Here is a 24,683-nt window from a genome sequence, read left to right as displayed (position 1 = left end):
GGAAATAATTTCGTGTATTTATTGTTTATTGTAAAATAGTGACCATTTTTTTTTCAACTTTTTCACCTTCTATTTTAAGTGAACGCATATCATCCTGTATATGCGTTCTAAATCAAAAACACGCAAAACTTTGTCGATTAAACAACTAGATGTTCGCTAAGCTAACATCGGCCTATGAATTCATCTAGATCGTATTTCAGTTATAAAGTTGTATTTGACTCGTAGGAGTTTACCGAACTTACCGAAGCTACCGAACTTACCGAACTTTACCGAACTTTACCGAATCTTGAGCACGACGGTTACTCGATATCGCTGTTTACCTTGAAGTTTAAGTATACGGTATAAACTGTGACGAGGCGATAGGAATAGCAGAGCAACTTCTATGATCCTGCTTATTTCATAATTATGATTAAACAACGGTGATATTCTGTTGCTATAGTTCGATTTTTTTAGCATTAGAAAGAACTTGAAAGAAGGTAAGCGATTTTGACATGTCTTTAAATTGAAAAACACTTTTTAAAAATCAATAACTATTATGAAAGCAGAAGACTATAAAAGATCGTATTAGATTCATAATTGTTACATATATTTACCGTAACTTATTTTTTAAATGTGTTTTTCAATTAAAAGCCACATCAAGATTGTTTACCTTATTTCTAATGCTAAAAAAACGAAGTATATAATATTTATATACCTTGAATAATATTACGGTTTAGACTCACTTGTTTTAAGTCACTCGCACCGTTAGTGCTTGAGAAGAAGAACTAGGCTCTCCGAAACACGTCGCGCGAGTGACTTAAAACAAGTGAGTCTAAACCATATTCAATGTTAGTATGTCTCACAACAGTTTATATCCGATGTATATACCTATTGTTTTATCACTCACGTGTGTTACTTGATGGTACGCAATAGCATCATAAGCTAATTAAGTTAGACTTTTTCGAAGAATTAATTGCCAGCAAGGTGAAAATCAATGTAGAACAAATTAAATTATTTTCAGAAAATATTTTAATTTGTTTTTATTTCAAGTAGACACACTACTATATTACAGCAGAGGACGCTGGTTCGATTCCAGCCTGGGGCACTGGAGGCCTTGGTCACTTTTTCTTAGTAAGTATATGACATTTATTTAAAGCTGAAAATCGTTTTAATAGAAGACATTCTTACACAGATTTACTCAGTCCCACAGTAAGCTCAAGAAAGCTTGTGTTTAATATCTTCATTTGGTCCTAAATACGTGTAAACCGGGATTGCCCAATACCAGGCGGTCTAGCATGAGTTGCGTTCTCGCGCGCGACTTCATACATCTAGCGCGACTTCAAGTATGGACTCGCGCGCGAGAACGCAAGTCATGCTAGACCGCCAGGTGTGCATTTTTTTTTTCTTTTTCAGTTATTTGCTTGTATCTCGAAAACGGTACGCCCGACGGAAAATTTGCTCTAATTATGATAAAAAAAACCGGCCAAGTGCGAGTCGGACTCGCGCACGGAGGGTTCCGCACCATCAACAAAAAATAGAGCAAAACAAGCAAAAACAACGGTCACCCATCCAAGTACTGACCCCGCCCGACGTTGCTTAACTTCGGTCAAAAATCACGTTTGTTGTATGGGAGCCCCACTTAAATCTTTATTTTATTCTGTTTTTAGTATTTGTTGTTATAGCGGCAACAGAAATACATCATCTGTGAAAATTTCAACTGTCTAGCTATCACGGTTCGTGAGATACAGCCTGGTGACAGACGGACGGACGGACGGACGGACGGACGGACAGCGGAGTCTTAGTAATAGGGTCCCGTTTTTACCCTTTGGGTACGGAACCCTAAAAATTATCTGAGGATCCGAAAGAAAAGTAAGCAAAGTAAGATGCTTAAGTTCTCCTTTAATAAAGACAGTGATAAAGCAATAAATGCTAAAATTTGAGCTTGTGACAGCGCCAACAACCTAAACAAATATAAAAAATCATAAATTTATTAAGTTTACACAGGAAACCTTTTGAATTTAATATTCATTCAAATAAGTCCCGCGATAAAGACAAAGGAAGATAATTTTTTTTTTCGAGAAATGGTAAATTTGTTACCATTTCATAATTCATTTTTAAATTTCTAAAATGAAATTCAGCGTTTGGCTCAAGAGATAGCGGGAAATATTTAATTTATTATATATTTTAGGGTTCTTTAAAAAAATCAATTTCTGAGCCCTGTACTTACTGGGAATTGCCTATACCTAATTGGCACTGCCGTATATTAAATAACTCAAAAAATAGTACCACATCAATGTACCAAGTTAAAATAGTACAGTCGGCATCGTATAGATAGTGACGGCCAAAGTAGTCGAATATAATATAGTAATACACTTTTGTTACCATCGGAATAAAGATGAGTAGTAGATTATTATTTATATTTTGACATTATATTTCGATTTTATTCTTCATTTTATTTTACTTTTTATATATAGATAGTTATGGTTGTTGTTTTAGCTATAATTTGTAAATAAAATTGTTAATTAATAAAACAATGTAGATTTAGGCTAGCTTGTAAGATTTGCATACTGTGCATGGACGGCTAAAAGGACGGACTTAAATATAATGTACCAACTTTTCTTTTGTAACTCCTTTTTTTGCAAATAAAATATTATGAATTATGAATTATGATGTGCGCACTTTGGTGCTGGCTGTACTAGATCAAGTAACTATTATAGTTTGTTGATCTAGGCTAGTAATACTGCAATTCTCGGCATTTTATTGAGTCTCAAATGTCTGATAAGTAATTAGCAATCAAATTGATTGGCAGTCATGCTAAATCCCAATCATGATCATGTGAGTGTGTTCGATGATATTAAGGCTTCACCTGACTCCTTGATATGACACAACGTGATCTGATAACATTAACTAATTAATGTATTAGAACAAATTAAATTATTTTCAGAAAATATTTTATTTAAAGTTTATTAACTAATTAATCAATTTACTCACATGTTTGTGGAATGCGATCAAGATGTGATCGCTAATTACAAAGAAATTAACTCCTTTATTTCATTAATTTCAGATGTTAAATTAATGAAATAAAGGAGTTAAATTCTTTTTGTCTTTTTTTAGCACACGTCGACATTAAAGATAGGGACAATACCTAAATAAACTATTTGTTAGATTTGACAGACGTTTTTTTATGAATAAAATAATTTAAAAAGTAAATTTGCCAAACGGAAAGGGAAAAAATATAATATCGGGATAACAGGATACTACGGCTACGACAAATCACATGACTATTTTCTAACACTATTTTAAGTTTCTTTTGGCAATTTCTATCATCATGGCTGATTGTCATCATGGCTGGGGGCCTAGTCAATATGCTAATACATAATATATATTAGCATTAAAATGATCTTGCTAATGTTATTTTTTTAACTATTGATAAAATAAATGTTAATTCTTAATAGTCATATTCAAATACATAAAAATCTCTGAGTTATTCGCAGTCGCACCCACCCTGAATAATATTAAAAATACTAACTCATCTAAATGGCGCAACAAATAAAAACTGCACAAATGTCTAGTCTCTTGAAAAAGTAATCCTTCTCAATTATATAAATGACTCGTGCTAATGGCCAGACAATGATTAAGGAGGAACGAAGAAAATTTAATTTGCATTTGGTGCCATTTTTAGAAAATGTGCGCCGCAGGAAGATTGCTTTCTGGTTACTTTTCGGCTTTGTATTTCAAATTTAACCTAATAATTTAAATGCTATAATCAAAACCTAATTAAGTATATTTTAAGTAGTTATTTATTTGCGTATGAACTCTGTCACCATACTGCTATTTGTAATTTCAAAATTAAAAATTGGACTATTTTCACTCACTGGTCTAGTTAATAATGATGCCATCTAGTTTGGCTTTAACATATTTTTTGTTTTTAACCTAATTTAAAAAAAATATGATATTACATTAAGGGAATTAACTATGTACGAGTCTATTTGTTTTGTTGTTAAGAAAAAAACCGGCCAAGTGCGAGTCGGACTCGCGCACGGAGGGTTCCGCACCATCAACAAAAAATAGAGCAAAAAAATCGTGTTTGTTGTATGGGAGCCCCCCTTAAATATTTATTATATTTTATTTTTAGTACTTGTTGTTATAGCGGCAACAGAGATACATCATTTGTGAAAATTTCAACTATCTAGCTATCGCGGTTCATGAGATACAGCCTGGTGACAGACGGACAGCGAAGTCTTAGTAATAGGGTCCCGTTTTTTACCCTTTGGGTACGGAACCCTAAAAACTAAGATCAAATTGCAGTCATGTGAATCAAAAGGTATTAGGAATGAATGTGGAGGGACGTATGACAAAGGAAACCCAAGGAAAAGGTGGATGGACTGTTTGAGATAAGATATGTAAATAAAGCTAGTGAATAATGAGATGACGCGATAAAGAGGTGTCGAGGAAAAAGACATGCTGCGCCGACTCCTGTGATGGGAATAGGGTTAGCGACTGATGATTTGATTTTGTGAGCTAGTATACAGGGTGGACAAAAAGTCGTGGATCAAACGAAACAGGGAGATAAAGGAGGTAATTTCCAACAAAAAATCTTTCTACAGCATGGCCATAACTTCATTGCCCGAAAAGTTATGATTTTTTTTTTTATGAAACTACCGAGTTTTTTTTACAATTTACACAATAAAAAATAAATTGATTAAAAGCAATAAAACAAAAGATGTTGAATTGTAACTAAATAATGTATCAATACTACAAAAATTGTATTCATTGAAGAAAAAACAAAAAATCATAACTTTTCGTGCAATGAAGTTATGGCCATGCTGTAGAAAGATTTTTTGTTGGAAATTACCTCCTTTATCTCCCTGTTTCGTTTGATCCACGACTTTTTGGCTACCCTGTATATTATGACTAATTGACTATTTCGGTACAGTTTCATCAACACGGAGATGCTGACATTGCTGACTATGACTAATAACCTACAAATTACTTGTCATTGTGTAATAAAAGCGAAAAATTTATCTAGTTACATTTGATAGGGTTTTCAATAAATATCTAAAAATATTTTAAGAGAAAGCCAATTTTGTATTTAGAAACAACAATCTTGGAAAGCTTATTTTGTCTTCGGGAAGTTTCTAAAGTAAATCAAACTTTTATGGAGTAACTCGTAAAATAACTTTAACGTGATTGGTGAACCATATTTAGGGCTGGCCTTAATTTTTGTCACTTTTTCTTTGTCACATATTTTTTTACTTCAAATAAAAACTATGTAAACGGATTATTTATTTATTTAAACCATATTTCACAAATTAAAAAAAAAAGTGCAAATGGCTGACTTACAGCCATATTAGATCTTTAAGATACGTCAAATATCTAATAGGTACCTTTAAAGGAGCAATTCTTGTATTCAATTCGAGCAATTTTTATATATTCGGGATCTCGGAAACTGCTCTAACGATTTCGATGAAATTTGCTAAACGGGGGTTTGCGGGGGCGAAAAATCGATCTCGCTAGGTCTTATCTCTAAGAAAACGCGCATTTTTGAGTTTTTATATGTTTTCCAAGCAAAGCTCGGTTTCCCAGATATGTATTTCTTTGAAGAAACGTCACTTTTGACACTGACATATCCGACCCGATATTGCTGCCTTAAGGCATTCTCTACCAGTCAACCATTGGACTAAATAGAAACAATTAAGGATTGGATATAAGAAATTAGACACTAGTCGAGACTACTATATCGTGTATTAAAATGAATTGAAAATACATCCCGCCGTTTTGAACTCTTTAAAGCGTTCGTGTTCAACAGGAGACTGAAAAAAAATATATATTTACCCCTGTCAAGATAACAATGAACAATTGAGCATAATTATACAAAAACTTTAAATTTTCATCTCTCTGATACTCATAATTTGAGGTCAAAATAATACACAAGGTTTTATTTTTCGATTTTTTTGTATGTATTTGTACATATAAAATATAATGAATGAACGTTATTTATCTTTCCGGATTCCTCGCGGGAACGTTGTATATTAGCACGATGAAACGGACTGTGAGTAAACCGAATTAATATTACCTATTATTTCCAAGTCATCTCCACGAAATATAATCCCTAGTGTCGAATCGAGTAACGAGTCAGCCTCATAAGTAATCGTCAAACAGGCCAATTCGAATATACACTGACATCAGCATCAATACTATTCACAAAAAATATAACATTTTGCTGAATTATCTAATCTTATTGTGCTAGTTATATCAAATAAAAGAATAACATTTTATTATCAAAATTGTGGTGGCCTTAAGTCTAAATTAATTGATGTTCGTTTGAATATTTTGCAATGCGATTATGACGTCATAGTATTGACTGAAACATGGTTTAACTCTGGAGTAAATACTGCCGAGTTATTCGATAATAAATACAATGTATTCCGACGTGATAGGGACCTGGTAGGAACTGCGAAAAAAGGCGGCGGCGGGGTTCTAATCGCTGTAAAGTCTAACATCCTCGCGACCCGCAGAACCGAGTGGGAGTCAGCTAACGTCGAAGATGTTTTTGTTGTCCTTACCCTCAATAAGCGTATGTTTATAATAAATGGAGTTTATCTTCCCCCAAAATCGGCCTTTAGTGTTTATCAGTCTTATTGTAATAAATTGGAAAAAATTAATAATCATTTCCATGAGACATATATTTGCGTGCTAGGTGATTTCAACCTACCATCTATCAATTGGGAGCTCAATTCGGCAACACAGGAGCTAGCGCCCTCTGGCGGCGAACTCTGTCCGATAGGAAAGCTTCTTTTAAACACTACTAACTTATTAGGTCTGAAACAATATAATAAATACCTTAATATTAATGACCGAATTTTAGATTTAATCTTCTATGATGATAAATGTGAGGTCTCACTTCCGGATACTGTACTATCGAACATTGATAGGCATCATCCAGCTGTCCAATTCGATATCGACTTAGAGTCACCCCCGCCTATCCCTTTAAATTGTTTACCTTCGTATAATTTCAGAAAAGCTGACTACTCGCGTATATCCACGGAGTTGAATAGAGTTAACTGGGAATTAGAACTAATTAAATTGCAACCTAACGAGGCCGTTGAGCGCTTTTATTGCTTAATCTTTAATATTATTGACGACTGTGTACCCTTAAAAAAAATCAAAGTGTCTAAGTATCCAAAATGGTTTTCTCCGGCGCTTATAAATGCCCTTAAAAGGAAAATGAAGGCATGGCGTAAGTGGAATACCTATAAGGCTTTAGCTGATTATCGTGAATTTGCATTACTTCGCTCCCGTTGCAAAGTACTCCTCTTAGAATGTTTCAACAGCTATACCCATAACACAGAGATATCCTTAAAACAGAATATAAAATCCTTTTGGTCTTACGTCTCATCCCTTAAAAAGGATTCCTCGGGCTATCCTGCTACAATGTTCTACGAAGACAGGCCATTTTTTGGAGGTAAACAAATTGCTAATACCTTTTCAGAGTTTTTCTATTCAGTCTTTGAGCATAAAGAGAATGTACAATTGAATGACCTCATAGCTCTCCCAACTTCAGAAAGCGCACCAAATGTTTCTAACTTACACGTTTGCAAAACAGATATTCTAAAGAAACTAATAAATATTGATGTTAATAAGGGAGCTGGGCCTGACAAGGTAAGCCCATTTTTTATTAAAAACACTGCCACCGCTCTAGTGATCCCGCTATATATAATCTTTAATAAATGTTTGCATTCAGGAACTTTCCCTGAGAAGTGGAAAGTATCTCATGTCACCCCGATTCACAAATCCGGTTCGCGCTCCCAAATAACTAACTACCGCCCGATTTCTGTACAGTCCTGTATTCCAAAAATATTTGAGGCGCTCGTTCGTGATCAAATGTTTGCTGCTCTTGAAACTTCCATCTTGTCGGAGCAACATGGATTCATGAGAAACAGATCAACAATAACAAACCTTTTACCCTACACTAACTTATTGTTCGAGTCTATGGATAAAAGACAGCAGGTAGATGTAATATTTACTGATTTTAGGAAAGCGTTCGATAAGGTTGACCATCTGCTTCTTCTTAAAAAACTCGCGTTCAATGGTATCCGCGGTAACCTTCTACGATGGTTCGTTTCGTACCTATCTAATAGGTCTCAAATTGTTGTCGTCAATGGCTTTGCATCACAGCGCAAATTAGTCACATCAGGAGTAATCCAGGGATCGATATTAGGCCCACTCTTGTATACACTGTTCATTAACGACATCAAACAATGTTTTAAGAATAGCCATTTTCTTATGTTCGCCGACGATCTGAAAATATTTAAAGTCGTCGAGTCTATTGACGACAGTAATTTACTTCAAAATGATGTAAATGTTTTTCTTGATTACTGTTCTAAAAATAAGCTGCAATTAGCAAGTGATAAATGCTTGCAGATGACCTTTACAAAAAATAAAAAAAGAATTATCAACTCTAAATACAAAATAGGTAACGCGAATATCAAAAAAGTGTCAACGGCTCGTGATCTAGGAATCTTATTCGATGATAAACTAGACTTCCAATTGCACATAGAGCGTAATATTTCAAAAGCGTATCAAATGCTAGGTTTCGTTCTGAGAACAGCAAAGGTCTTTAAAAAATCTTCAAGTTATCTTCTGCTGTATAAATCACTGATTAGACCCCACTTAGAATATGGCTCAGTAATCTGGAACCCACTGTATAAAAAATATACAAATGCAATAGAAATGGTTCAAAAAAAGTTCTTGCGGGCATTGCACAGACGATTGACAGGGAAACGTCTATCTTACGTTGATCTGTTGCAGTATTATAAGTTGCAGTCATTAGAGACCAGACGCAAATGCTGTGACGCAATTACTGTATATAATATCTGTAAAGGGCATTTTAACAGTATGGAATTGCTGGAGCGGATACGGTTCAGAGTCCCAGCTCGATGCAGCTCGCGCTCTAATGCTTTGTTCTCAGTTCCCACCGCCTCCAGTAACGCCGGGTTGCGAGCCCCCTTGCGTCGTATTTGTAACACTTATAATAAAGAATTTACTTCCATCGATATATTCAATGTCACTAGGCCCAAATTTCGTAACCAAATACTCAATATCCTCAACGGCCATCATAGTGTCCGTCAGTAATCTGTCGTCATCATCGCTAGTATCTCTGCTGTCATTGTACCTAATAATATATTGATCAGATTGGTTGTCAGTACTTTCAACTTTACTATATTTTTCTTGTTTCTCTCATTTAAATTGTAGAACCTAAATAATAAATATTATAATTCACATAAGAATGGTCTACAACACTTGGTTAACTTGTATGTAAAGATACGTTTTAGTTAAGTCCGTTTATTTTAAGTATGTTTTAGTGAGAGCGTTTAAGGAAGTAAGTGTTCATCTCAATATTATATGTATCTAACAATGTAAGCTATTATCCTGTCGCATACTTCTGTTGTTTCTCCAATAAATAAAATAAAAATAAAAAAAATATTTGAATCTTATTATTTAGTTATCCTGCGTCCCGCCCGCGCCAATATGCAATACATTTACTGACAAGTACGAGTGAATTCCATTTTTGAATGACCTCTGCGGCCTAGGTGGCGATCGCTATCACTATCACTCTTCTATATTAGTGACAGTGACCGTTGCGTTTCGTTCGCTACGGAGCGTTAGCGATTGGCATGTTTTCTACGGGGCCAGAACCTCTAGTGTAACATAATTCGATAGAGTGAGTAGAGTGACGTGACGTACGCATTTACGTTAAGTCTCGCGTAACAGCGCGCCAAGCGGGACGTTTTGGAAACTCTAAATCCCATACAAAATGAGACATATCGCAAACACGTACGTCCATAACGCTATCGAATGAAATTTACACTAGGGGTTCTGTTAGATGTCAATCTGATATCAGTCAAGTGGACGTTCGAATTGCCCTGTTAGCCTCATAATCGCCAAACTCGGAAAGTTCCCCGATTGCGTAATCACGTTTCTTGCCGTAACTAACAGCCAATTAAGTCACCACTTCGTTACAACTTCGCAAATTATTTATTCCGACTGAATATTGATGGAAAATTCAATCGAATTTTACTGACGCTTGGCGGTGCAGATTACTTAATTTACTAGCTGTAGATAGAGCATATCAAATAAACAGTAATTCAATAATTGAATCATTCATTCGTTCGTTCAATCATTAGCATTAAGAGACTGACATAGGTATGGGCACGAGAGTTGAAGTCAGGGGCGTATTTACCCTAGGGCCAAGGGGGCCATGGCCCGGGGCGGCAGGCCGCGGGGGGGCGGCGAAGCCGCCCCCTCGCGGCTTTTTCTGGACGCCTTATATAATCAAACTTAGCTATATTTTTTATTATATTTTAATTGACATTTAAATTAATAAACAAACGAACGCTTCAAACCCCACCAATTGCTTAAAATATCTACCAACAAGTACCTAAATTAAGCAACATTTTCGTTCAAGAAGTATTAGTACGGCGTGATCAGTTTCATCAGTTGTTAGCCGAGTTGAGGAAGCGCAAAACGTCAATACGACGTAGTGACGGCCAATTTTGTCTTCTTAGGTAAATTAGACACAATGTCTGAGGCAGAAGTAAGGAGTGCCGTAAACCTTTAAACAGTATACCCGTTAGATCTCGCGGTAGACCTACAAGACGAATGTGTTTTATTAAAACATTTTCTGACCGCCTACGAAAATAAAATGAGCTTAATAAGGCAACTAAGCTTACTCATAAAAATAAGGGCCTTAAAGAAGCATTCCCATAGGTATGTAGAAATATCATCATTGCGCATTTTTCTTTGCACCGCAGTGACTAATTGCAGTGCAGAACGATCATTTTCTGCACTCAAAAGAATAAAAAATTATCTACGTTCCAGGGCCCGGCCACATGTCAGCGGTGCGACGCTGCCGCCGCCGCGCGGGTGGCACCGCAGAAATCTGCGGCGCCGCAAAACGCTCTAAGGCGTCGTCCGCCGCACCGCAAAATTTAGTGGTGCCGCGCTGCGGCGCCGCACGCGGTGCCGCCGAGCGGCGTGCGGCGACACGTGCGATGCCGCGCTGCATAGTACATAAAAAATAAAATTCGACTACCAGTTGTTTGATCAGACATAGCCCTTCATAGCGATAGCGGTTCGCCAAAAACGCTGCAAATAGTGTTAAAGGTATGAAAATCGGTACGATTGATCTTTAGGACATTTGAAACAATTTGACCCGAAGCACCAACAAATAAAAAAAAAATAGGAGGGGAGTTATAACGTCATCTTTTTTTGTATAGAATAAAAAAAATTGTTTAGAAACCTATCGTGTGTGGTATTACACGAAAGGTATTTCTGAGCCGATTCCAAAAATATATCACATTACATTTGAGTAATTTTTTTTTATTATAATAAAACTAATTTTCAAGGCATACCAAGTTTGAGCTTCTCCAGATACAATAACGTTATTTTTTTTTTGTAAAATATACCTCAAATTATACCTAATATCCTCATATCTAATCCTAATAAAGCAATTTTGAAAATATTTACAATTAGTTTTTTTTTTAATGTACTCATATTAGGTATAATTTGAGGTATATTTTACAAAAAAAATTGAACGGTATTGTATCTGGAGAAGCCCAAACTTATTGGTATGTTTTGAAAACTATTTTTATTATAATTAAAAAAAATGACTGAAATATAATGATATGATATATTTTTAGAATCGGCTCAGAAAGCCCTTTCGATTAATAGCACACACGATATGTTTCTAAACATTTTTTTTTTAATTCATCATCTTCCTCGCGTTGTCCCGGCATTTTGCCACGGCTCATGGGAGCCTGGGGTCCGCTTGGCAACTAATCCCAGTAATTCGCGTGGGCACTAGTTTTACGAAAGCGACTGCCATCTGACCTTCCAACCCAGAGGGTAAACTAGGCCCGTATTAGGATTAGTCCGGTTTCCTCACGATGTTTTCCTTCACCGAAAAGCGACTGGTAAATATCAAATGATATTTCGTACATAAGTTCCGAAAAACTCATTGGTACGAGCCGGGGTTCGAACCCGCGACCTCCGGATTGCAAGTCGTACGCTCTTACCGCTAGGCCACCAGCGCTTTAATTCCATACAAAAAAATATGAAGTCCTCATCTCTTTTTTTTATTTGTTGGTGCTTCGGGTCAAATTGTTTCAAATGTCCTAAAGATCAATCGTACCGATTTTCATACCTTTAACATCATTTGCAGCATTTTTTTTATGATATAGGAGGCAAACGAGCAGACGGATCACCTGATGGTAAGCGATTACCGCCGCCCATGGACACTCGCAACACCAGAAGGGTTGCAAGCGCGTTGCCGGCCTTTAAGATGGGAGTACGCTCTTTACTGAATTTCTCGGTGTACCGCCAGCGCTATCACACGTGTTCTGCTCTTGCTGTTGTTAAGAAGGCGCAGAAATAAAAAACAATTAAAAAGAAAAAATTGGGTGAACTCATATCTTCGTATAATGAATGAAGATGGAAATCATTTCAAAATAAAATACGAGGCGTTGAAGATGACTGAAAATAAATTTTATAACTATTTTCGAATGTCTGTGCCGTGTTTTGAAGAACTTTTAAGCAAAATATCACCTCGACAACAGCAAGAGCAGAACACGTATGAAGGGATTCATGTCTGATCATACAACTGGTAGTCGAATTTTTATTCTTTACTATGCAGCGCGGCATCGCACGCGGCGACGCACGCCGCTCGGCGGCACCGCGGCGCCGCCGGGCGGCACCGCTAAGTTTTATGGTGCGGCGGGCGACGCCGCAGAGCGGTTTGCGGCGCCGCGCGGCGGCGGCGGCGTCGCACCGCTGACATGTGGCCGGGCCCATCAGCGAAGAGCGCCTGAATAGCTTAGCTCTTCTTAATATAGAAGCTGAGCTTACGAACGTTTTAAATTACGACAGCGTCATTGATGATTTTGTCAACCAATTTGTACATATGAAAAAAATATAAATGCCTATGTGAGTAAATGGTAAATGTTTCGTTATTTTTATTTCACACCCCAAAGGTACTTGTTGCAGGTTTTATCCTAAATAAAATACTTTATCGTCACTGATGAAGGGGGGCGGCAAATCAAAATGGCCCGGGGCGCCAAATTTGTAAATACGCCTCTGGTTGAAGTCACACACACAAACAACAAAATCAATCAATCAAATCATGTAATAACAGCGAGATTTTGAAATTGTGATTAAAGCTACTTGCTTTAATCATAATAGAAAAAATAATGACTGATGACTATATTTATAGTATTATAGAACTTTGTTTGACCTGAAATTATACTTAACTTCAGTATAAAATAGCTATAAATAGATATAGTCGACAGATCTGACGAGCAAAATTGTAAACAGGAAAGTGGCTAAGAATTTATAATGTAATATTTCGTTTTGAATATTAAAGCTTGGCAGCTTGCCAATGACATAGTCAATATTCACTGGCCGTGTAGTCATGTCACGGTTAACCATACACAAGGTTAAACCGTATCCTTGGAACCTTGCATGTATATAATGCCTACCTGTCAAGCGGTGACCCCTCTGAACGTAGAGATTATGCATCCCCCTAAAGGCTGAGCTAAAATTAGCAATGGTGGGCACCGTTCGGTGCTCCTGATTTGGGAATATCAACGTGTACCTACAACATATAGCTAATATGTATTTACACGTGTGTATATATTAATTGAGAGTATTAGATGTGTCTAACAATAAGAGTGTCATCTATCTAGTGTGTCAGCTGAAGAAGATTGTACTGTAAAGGTAAAAGGAACTAACATGTTATTTGATCAATTATGTGTTGTGTGCTCTTTTTAGGGTTCCGTACCCAAAGGGTAAAAAACGGGACCCTATTACTAAGACTTCGATGTCCGTCCGTCCGTCCGTCCGTCCGTCCGTCCGTCCGTCCGTCTGTCACCAGGCTGTATCTCATGAACCGCGATAGCTAGACAGTTGAAATTTTGACAAATGGTGTATCTCCTTTGCCGCTATAACAACAAATACTAAAAAATAAAATAAAATAAATATTTAAGGCTCCCATACAACAAACACGATTTTTTTGCTCTATTTTTTGTTGATGGTGCGGAACCCTCCGTGCGCGAGTCCGACTCGCACTTGGCCGGTTTTATTGGGCGTTCGTGTAGTTGAATGTTTGAAAGCTAAAAAAGCCGGTTTATAAAATAAATACATCACTGCAGTAACACTGGTTGCACTGGTACTTATCCACATTTTTTAATGGTGCTTATAACTTATAACGTTATATTGTGTGACAGGGACCACATAATATAAACACTATTGTCATTTATTTCATTTGGGTCTTAGGTTAGGATTTTGCAATGTGAGTATAAAAGTAATAAAAAAAACAATATAAAACAAATATTATAAGCACATTATAAAAAACCTAACCTAGGGTGCCGCCAGCAGCGGGGCAAGGCCCAAGCTGCCAAGATGTTATTAACGTTATAATTATAACGGCCAATATGGGAGCACCATAAAGCAGAGTAAAACAGTTACTTATTAACATTTGAAATACCTTAGTAATATCATCATTAAAATCAAATACTTCGAAAGAAAACTATGTTTTGAAAATTAAAATCCAAAATTCTTAAATAACCCAAACAAAATATGCTTCATTTCTGTAATTAGTTTTTCCAAATTTGGAAATTTTATTTTATTTTGCTGTCAGTTGTCATTATCGTATTCGATCTCTTCCCGGTGATACAAACTCATTCAACAACACCGAATTTCTTTTTACTCGAGCAATTTGCGAAACTCCGCCAATTGACACGTACATTGCCACTCGAAAAGGAGAAGAGAATCCTTTCAATATAAAAAAGATCTTTATTTATAAGAATAGGGTGGCTGTTGCGTCTTTTCTGTTTCATAGGAGGCTGAGCAGGTGTCTGACCCAAGTCAATTATTCACTTGACCCGGCTTATAAAATATATTTATATCTAGGCATGTTCCGAGATGTATACATATATATGTGTGTAACATATAGCGACGAACCGTATTTAAATATAATACGTTCCTGACGGCTAGCCTATGTATTTAGGTACGGATTGCAAGTTGTGTCTCAAGAAGTGGAAAATAGTAGCAGTGTCTGAATAAATTAACAGTTAAAAAACTCACTCGTTTTTTCTTCCTTTTAAAGTTAAGTAAGGTCAATGCGTCTAATTCCGTCATAGGGGCTATTTCGACTACGAGCGTATATTTCTTCGATTTTAGATCGTAGGAAAATAAACGTTATGCTTTTGAATGCTGAAACTAAAAGCAATCGCTGATTTGTCGATGAAATTATCAATTTTATTTTAGTTCGAGAAAAACGCCCGGAAACGGAATAGACCCTATGACGGACTTAGCTACATTTACCTTACATGAGTTGCGCGTGACACGGCAGTGTAGTCGTCATCCAAAGGTCACTTTGACTTCTAAACTTTTATTTCTAATCATTTTTATTGTAGACACGACCGAACTCTCTTGAGACCAAAATAATAAACTTAATATGTTTTCATAGGTAAACAACTTTGTAGACATCTTTGTATTATTCATGACATTGTAAGCAGAAACAGCAGTCCGTACATTCACCAAGTTAGTAAGTTTTGCACAATATTAAATTCCAGACATACTCGTACTTAGTTTTTTCTTTGTGACCAACATATATCTTCAACATGTCGCCAATAGCGACTAAAAATTCAAGTGAGTGAAACCGTTGTCATCTAAACAGTTATTTGCAGTAACAAAGTAATATTTAACCAAAAAGTTTAAAGATGACATTCTAATGCCAACTGCAGCTAAAAAAAACTAGTGGCCACGCCAATTCCTGGGATTAGTTGCCAAGTGGATCCCAGACTCCCATGAGCCGTGGCAAAATGCCGGGACAATGCGAGGAAGATGAGATGATTCGGATGCCAACTGCAGTTGCATTACTGTTCATTTCCTTAAAAATCAAGTATCGTTCGTAGTCGCATTACTGCCGCAATTATCAAGGAAATTGACTGCAGTAATGTCGCAACAGTAATGGTGACAGTCCATTTCCAAACGCAGCTGCACTACTGTTCATTTTACTATGGAAATAGTAACAGCGACGCGTTCAGTACCAGTAGTGCAGCTGCGGTCAGAAATGGAATGTTACCCTAATCCAGTTGTAGTTGACATCGCAATCACATACTGTCATTTCAGCAATGTTTTTATTATATTTTTACTGCGAAACAAAATAACGTCAACCAGGTAAACAGGTATATAAAATGCAAATACGAATGGACCATAGAAACAATTTTAAAATAGTCCACCGTGTTTGTTCAGTAAAAAAACTATTAAAACAACCCCGTATACTTAAATCTGTACACCCTCTACAAACAGCCCGGCCGAGCCAGACAAAGGCAAAACAAAAACTATACGTAAATGAATACTTTCCAACGGGAGGCCAATTGTGTTCTAACAAATTGACATGGTTATTATCTTATTTTGATACACCCTTGAACCTCCCTCTCCTCCCTCTAATGAACCTAACCTCTAATGAGGTTGTGAATTTGATCTGATTAAAATTTGTTATTGCATTTAGCTCGTAATTGACCCCCGTGAATTGAATTGGCCCCCATCTTAAATAACTTAAACAGTATAGACGCTTCTGGTGACTAGAGGGCTGGCCAATATTTTGCCCAGTGGATCAGCATTGCTATCCAGCGGGGCAATGCAGCCAGCCTTCTGGGTACCCTACCGAGCGACCACGACCTAGGTCAAATTTTTTATTTATAAGTTTCTATTTTAAGTGTTTTTATTACATAAATATGATATACTTTATATATGTATGGATAATAATTACACTTTTGTCTTAGGTTTACCTGTAAAGATAGTTGTAAGTGTGGAAATAAAAAAATACCTAAAATAAAAAAAATAACAAAAAAATAGTAGTAAACTTAAACAGTCGTATATAATGAAAACCATATCAAATTGCAAAATCAGAAACGGCCTCCGGGTATAAAAGCCGCATTCTGTTCGGTGCCTGATGACAAAATCATTCGGAAAACATTGAACGAAATGGAACGAAATAAAACGAAATCAATTTTATTATTTTCACTGGTTTCAAAACATCGGATTAACTAGGTATTGATTATGTGGAGTTTGTTATACTCACCCAGATATGCTTGCTTTATGATAAAATTATAACATAATTATGTACTTACCTATTTGGAAATAAATATTATTTTTCTTATCTTTTTAACCAAAATTAATATTCAATGTTGAAAATTCGAAATTTGAACGTTCCAAGATAAATCAAGAATAATCTGAAAAGACAAGATAAAATATTTTTTTTTTAATTTATTTATCACACAAGAAAAATAAACAAGGTAGGTACATACTTAATGCCTTGAGTATTAACCTATTCATCAGCCTTAAGTATCATAAAACTTGTTTATTGAACAAACATTAAATACACAATGTATTTCATGCATGCAGCCCATTGTCTACATCCGACTCTGTCGCTCTTGCATAATAAAGTGACAGTGACGGAGATAGACGCTAGCCCCCCTGGTTACCATAACTATATCTATCGACGAACACTGTTAACTGATTCTCAACCTTATTGTAACTACATAAGGCTCACCAGTGGTCATTCAAGTGTTGTAACTCAAGTGACAGGCATTTTGGGCTTGTTATTGTTTCTTGATGAGAAATTGCTAACGTCACAAGTTATCTGCTTTGGACAGTTTCCGTGTCAGGACGGAAGTATAGCAGTTATATAATAACTAGAGTTATACCAAGATAAGTCTGCAAAGATTTTGATAGTACACGCAGGGCAAGTGTTACTTTGAACGTCAAAGTACGTTCTATGTAATTATGACGTATAAAAATGCAGTATAAAGACTTATCTTGGTCTTACACTAGCGGTTTCCAGATTTTACAATTTGTCACAGTTTTAAATCTTGACTTGACTCGCAGTGCAGCCAGATGGCCTGAAGGGTAAAGCCAGGATTAAAAGGAGAAAAAGTTATGGCACGCCGTGCGAAACTTGCGACGGCAGATATGGATGTCACGCGGGTTTTTACCTTTTATATCAATTACTCTGAAAATGTATTTCCGTTTATATTTTTTTCTGGCCAGATTCCTGGACTATAATTAGGTACTAGCTATTAAATGCTAGATTTATACTACAATGATAAGCCGGGTAACGAATTGCAACTGAAAATACATGTTTTTCTCATTTTTTTCTGGGCTTTGCCCTTGCCTCCTCTAGGCCTCCTAAAGGGCGATTTCCGGCTACTAAGCTACATTAATAAATATACAGCCCGATTTGAACAATGCTTACAAGCACTGTTCGGACCGGGCCAAAAGGGAATCACCGAAGCTTGAAGTCACATTCATGTATTCATAGAATTTCATAAACATCGGCCCCTATTTCACCACGGTGACAGGTGCGACAATTATCGACATCACTGTTACTGACGTCACAGGCCTCCATAGACTACGGTAACCTCTTACCATCGGACGGGTGGTGTGCTTGTTTGCCACCAACATATTAATTTAAAGAAAACTCCATTATATCGCCAATAACTAAATACTTATTTTGCGAAGCTAATGACAATGTAGTGTGCGCTACGCCACGCACACTCTTACGTAGCCTTATTATTATATATACGCTAGCACTTAGGAACATTATCCAGAATAAAGACATACTTATAACCGATTGGTTGTCTTAATTAACGTCCCACACCACATGACGACCCTGCCAGTGCGGCCTCGTGCTGCACTGGCGGCGCGCTGCGCCCGCCAGAAAAAGGACTTCGTGTGTGGCCTCTTGTAAAATTTGTGCGTGACCTCGCTTGTTTAAGAACATTTTGAAATGCTAGCCAGTGAGACTTTAAAATACAAACATAGTGAATTGGTAGTTTGGAAACAATAGTGGATTAAAGAAAGTGAAAACAGACACTGCAAATAAAGAGTGAACATTTCGCAAATAAACAAAATTTAAAAAAGTGGACAAATCGGCTGTGATAGACGGAAACTTAAATAATACCTGAACTAACCAGTAAAGGACTGACATTTACTATGAAGAATGGGTGTCGTCGTTCTTAGAGCCGGGTTGCTGATGTCCTTGGGCGTGGATGTCGACCTTGGTGATGTCGCTAAGTTCCAGAACAGGAGGATCAACAACCTTTGTTCGATATTGAATTCGATAGTGCGTGGTGACATGGCATTTGGTACATGCTTATGATACGTGGAACAATACATGCTTATACATAAAAATATAAATACGGACTTACTTTGTGTCGTTGTGTTAAACGTACTTAATTATTTTTAAAGTTGTTAAGAACTATATATTTTCATTAGTGTAGATACAGTAGATAAGTCATTACGGAAGTACGTATTTACAAAATTAGTGTCACGCCATATATGTATCCAATAAGCAAAATTGTAATAAAAACAAATTATATTTATGTCCAATAAGCCGAAAATTTCTGTATTTTTTGTGTGGAGAAAATGACATATGTTTTTTTTTGTATACTTAATTTTTAGATTGATTTTTATCTAGTGATAATTTTAAAGGCAGCATATTTGATTTATTTTTATGTTTTGATGTAATTCAAATGCAGCTTGATGACGAAATGCATAGGTATGGTTAAAAGGGTGGTTATCAATTACAAAAAATTGGATTCAATATTTTATTACTAGATTACCGAGAAAAATAATGAGATTATTTTACTATTACCAATGAATTTCAGTTAAGTACTTTAACATATTAAATTATAGTTTTATAAATTACTTCATTTTCGGTTAGAATAAAACATGACATAGGTACATGACATACTTTCATCAATTCCTAGAATATATGGACATGACGGCGGCGCGTGCAATCCATGTATGGATTAGCAGGCGTCGTCTGTTATTTCATCTCACATTTCATAGTCTTCTTGCCGGGTTTTAGATCGTTTAAAGTTTGTTGTAATTAAATAGAAAAGTTTCGTACATACATTTCATAAATTCAAAGTACCTATGCCTCAATAATTACCGACTTTTAACCATATACTACTAGACTAACGTTTTACTTTTAAATATACATACATGTATTAGAAGTTTAGATTAATTTTATCTACTGTTTTTTTTTATTAATAGCAATTTACTATTGTATCGGATTAGACAATTCTTTTTACACGATTGTGACATGTTTAACAAACGAAATAATGACTAAATATTATAATTATGGACATGAGTATGACCTTTAGTATAAATCATTGATATGTGTTGTAAAGAACCGAATTGAATTAAGTTAGTGTGGGACCAGTTTTTGTAAGTACGATCGACGGATCGCAAGTTAGTATGTAATGAATGAAATTGAATGTTTATGAAAGTTTCGGAAAGGTATGGAATGTGAAGTAATGGTATGTTTGGTTTTAGATTGCGTATTAGTAAAACGGAATTTGGTTGCTGTCGGAAAAGTGCGTGCGAAAACTAAAACAGATAAGTTTTTCAAAGGACGATTAGCCTGATCACCTAAGAGTTGTTGAAATTCTTATTTGTTGAAGTTTCATGGTCTTGTGTTGTGGTCTGTTTTTGAATGTTGTGTTTTGAGAGGGAATTATGGAAGAAAATAAATAGGAATAAAATAAATATGCCTATCACATCTTCGGTGGCCCGAGAGGCGGCCTTGAGTGATTAGGTATTTAGCAAGGGTACGCCAGGATACAAGGCAGGCACGGAATCCTTGGCGTCTGACCATGATTCGATCGAGCATCAATCGTGGAGACCCTTGGACACACGGAATGATATTGTGTATATGGATGTGTTAAAAGAACTGCCTGTATGAATAAATAAATAGTATGTGTGCGCGCTAAAAAATAAATACCCTTGTATCCTGAGCAAATAAATAAATAATTATAGTAAGGTCGGCCGACCATGCATGTGAATGCGTTGTGTACCCTTGCCGAAAGAGATATGCACGCTTTAGATGCAAGTATGTAAATGGAAATATGTATTATATTAAAAGGGACGTCATACAAATGAAGTTATAATGAATAAAATAAGTAAACAAAGCCACTGAATACGTCGAGGTACCTCATTCACGGAATATTAAACGAAAATGAAAAATTTTGAAACTGACTGAAATGTACGACCAAGGTTAATTAATCTTTATTTTTATAAGATTGTTTGCAATTAGTTTATATTAATTATTTTATCTTATTAACTAACATGTAACATTGAAAAGAGAGAGTTTTGAGAGTTTTAGAGTTTTGTTTCGTCATCATTGCGTGTATTTTTTTTTACAATATTTTTTAATGATAATGTTTCATTATTGTTATGATTCCTAACTTTAATTTATAATGTAGGTATAATATAACATTTAAATATAAAAATCTAGTATTATATTTTATGGTAATCAGATAATCAAATAAAAAATATTATTGATTAATGTACTCTAAAATTTTACCTTTTTTGTATCAATTGTGTTTTTATGTTTTTGTTTATATGAGTAGGTAAAAAAAAAGACTATTAGCTACTTGTATTCTAATCTTTTTTTTTTCCTTCCAAAAGGGAGGTGTAGTGTGCGCTACGCCACGCACACTCTTACGTAGCCTTATTATTATATATACGCTAGCACTTAGGAACATTATCCAGAATAAAGACATACTTATAACCGATTGGTTGTCTTAATTAACGTCCCACACCACAACAATTGTCACAAGAAACACGACAATTGTCACGAAATTCCGACACAGAACTCATTTCCTGTCAAGAATTACCGAAAGTTCTATTAAATCGTGTGACAATTGTCATCATCATCATCATAAACTTCGAAAGAGAAATAGGTACTTGTTTTTTGCCAATATAATAAAGTTTTTTTAAATAATACAATGATGGTGGCAAACAGGAATACGGTCCGTCTGATGGTAAGCGGTAACCGTAGTCCATGGATGCCTGTGACGTCAGCAACAGTGACATTTGTCGAATTGTCGCACCTGTCGCCGTGGTGAAATAGGGGCCAGCCAGACCTCTTCCTGCAATTTGAACATCTTTTAAATTTTATTTACATCACGTCTGAATGCGGATATACTTGACCTACTCGTACCTGGTAAGGTATACATAGGTAGGTTTCCTTGAGATAGCTCACGGGTGAATAAACACGGCGCAGGCAACTAGGTGATGTCAATAATCCTAGCGTGTCTAGGCTTCACTAGCGTAGCTAAGCTTGCAGCTTGTTATACAAGAGCTTGTTAACTTAATACGGATATTTTATATACACAAAGGATTAAAAAATTAAGCAAGTTAATAACGTTTTAATAATGCATTATTTTATAATAACTAAAATAATTTCTACTAAAAAATTACATTCGTAAGGCTAGGATTCGGGAACTACGTAACTGCAGCAGCCTTGCAAACTGCATTGCTGCCTAGGTTTTTGACATTTGCGACATCAATGCAGTCGGCAGTTAATGTCTTGCTGCAATACTGGTGCAGTTTGTATTCGAATGGTAGGTACCTTTAGAATTTCATAGGTATGAGCTTTTCCTGCAATTTGAACATCTTTAACTTATGCATCACGTCTGAATAGGTATACCTACTTATTTATTTAAACCATTAGCCATATTTTGCGAGATGAATATACAGAGTTTACTTATTTTTGATGCGACCACATATTCTAAGGTTACTTAGTAAAGATCTTAATGAATTAACATTTATAATATGGTTTTCTAAAATTTAAGGACTTTAATTTTTTCCTTATAAAATCTGAGTTGACGCATACTAACCTCGTTCCGCCCAATGTGCATTAGGATGTACCTACACTCAGTTTCGATGGAATGTCAACCTTAATTAATAAAAAAGTAGGTAGCATTTTATTTGTCTCGTAAAATTTTCGAACAAATGAAATTCAACCTAATTGAAAATACAACAAGATTCTAACTTCCTTGGCTATCATTTTGTATAGTGGGCGGCACAAGGTTATTTATTAAGTTAAAATCTCCTCGCAAAAGCTGAATAAACTGGAACTCGAGGGACATTAAGAGCCAACAGGAGCTAAGATTTAAATATTTTAGGTAAATACTCGTATACCCGTCTCGATAACGGAAGCGGCTCCTAAAACTAGTACGATAAGGACAAGGCGAAAAATCCTGCGTAAAAATCTCAAAAATCGAGGTTTCGTACTCGACTGTTTCCTCCCCCAAAACTTAACCAATTGTAACCAAATTTGGAAATTTAAATGATTATGACATTATCTGTGTCGGACCGTTTTGCTTTTTTGACTAATTGATGTCAGTTTTGCATAGCACGCCTCTCATTGCGGCATAGTCAATTAGGCCATTTGGGCCATTTTTGAAGGGCTCTAGCGCCTTAAAAAACAAAAATATCGTAAAAAGCAAAACGGTCCGACACAGATATTGACAATATTAATCTGTGTTGAAAAAATCATTGCTCTAGCTTCAAAACCCACGGAGGAAACAGTCGAGTACGTTTGTATAGAGAAATGGCCACTCCTGTTGGCTCTTAAGCCTGCACACCAAAAACACAAATGTCAACCCCACACGTTGTTATCTCCCTATTTCCTCCGCAGACGTGAGCCGCGATCACACGATGCTTCCGGACGGGAGCCGGACGGCGGGCATCCGTCACGCCGGGGCCTTATCTCGCAAGGTGAGTAACGCCCAAGCAGACAGGCGCTCTAATAGCCTAATGATGTTTCATGGAGCGCAAAAAGCGCTGGTGGACTAGCGGTAAGAGCGTGCGATTTGCAATCCGGAGGCCGCGGCGCGGGTTCAAACCCGGTACCAATGAGTTTTTCGAAACATGTACAAAATATCATTTGATATTTACCAGACGCTTTTCGGTGAAGGAAAACATCGTGAGGAAACCGAACTAATCCCAATAAGGCCTCGTTTCCCCTCTGGGTTGGAAGGTCTGATGGCAGTCGCTTTCGTAAAAACTAGTGCCCACGCCAATTCCTGGGATTAGTTGCCAAGCGGACGCCAGGCTTCATGAGCCGTGGCAAAATGCCGGGATAATGCGAGGAAAATGATGATGATGTTTCATGGGGCAGTTTGCAGGAAAAAGAGATTTTAACCTTTTTGCCGCCACGTCCATAAAGTAATAAAGTGTCATCAACGCCATGTTAAACATTGCATGCAATGCAAACAAACCTGACCAAAATCACGACCTGATATGAAGTCGTGGCGTGTGGGGCATGAAATTTACTGACTTTGTATCAAGTCGATGGCGGCAAAAAGGTTAAAATATAGATAAATTTGTTATTAGGAATCACGAACCGTAAAACCACCAACTACTTACCCATAGTCCAAAATTTCCCAAAATATGTTCCAAAACTAACACGAATATAAATCTTCGTTAGGGCGTAACTGTTAATTAAACGCAGTTTTAAGGTAAAATATATTATGCTCACAAAGAAAAACGGGTTATTCCCACTAGTTATCACCAAGTTCTTACCAGTGGTAACTACTGGGAATTTTTTCCTACCTTTTACCATTGGTAACTACTGGGAAACATTATTCCCAGTAGTTACCACCAACTCGGTTTGGTGGTAACTAGTGGGGATTTTTATTCCCAGTAGTTACTACCAAAATTTTGTTAGAGTTAAATACTAGTAAAAACAGTAAACAGCTTGAGAAAGGAGACCTAGGCTCTCCGAAACATGTCGCGCGAGTGACTTAAAACAAGTGAGTCTAAACCGTAAAATTATTCAAAAA

The 24,683-nt window shown here is 36.3% G+C and overlaps 2 protein-coding genes across 2 annotated transcripts in view; both read left to right on the top strand.

Moving 5' to 3' along the window:
* Positions 1-24,683, top strand: part of LOC134649538 (membrane alanyl aminopeptidase-like) — a 123,359-nt gene that overhangs the window by 81,443 nt on the left and 17,233 nt on the right. The window lies entirely within an intron of this gene.
* LOC134649543 (muscarinic acetylcholine receptor gar-2) overlaps positions 1-24,683 on the top strand; it is a 36,926-nt gene that overhangs the window by 3,300 nt on the left and 8,943 nt on the right. Inside the window, exon 2 of the mRNA XM_063504311.1 lies at positions 23,537-23,616. The gene's annotated coding sequence lies outside the window, so the exon portion shown is untranslated. The remainder of the gene's footprint in view (positions 1-23,536; positions 23,617-24,683) is intronic.

The sequence above is a fragment of the Cydia amplana genome, chromosome 7 (assembly GCF_948474715.1).
Source record: "Cydia amplana chromosome 7, ilCydAmpl1.1, whole genome shotgun sequence".
Classification (NCBI taxonomy): Eukaryota; Metazoa; Arthropoda; class Insecta; order Lepidoptera; family Tortricidae; genus Cydia; species Cydia amplana.
The sequence above is the reverse complement of the archived record's forward strand: the minus strand, read 5'-3'. Positions and strand labels throughout refer to the sequence as shown.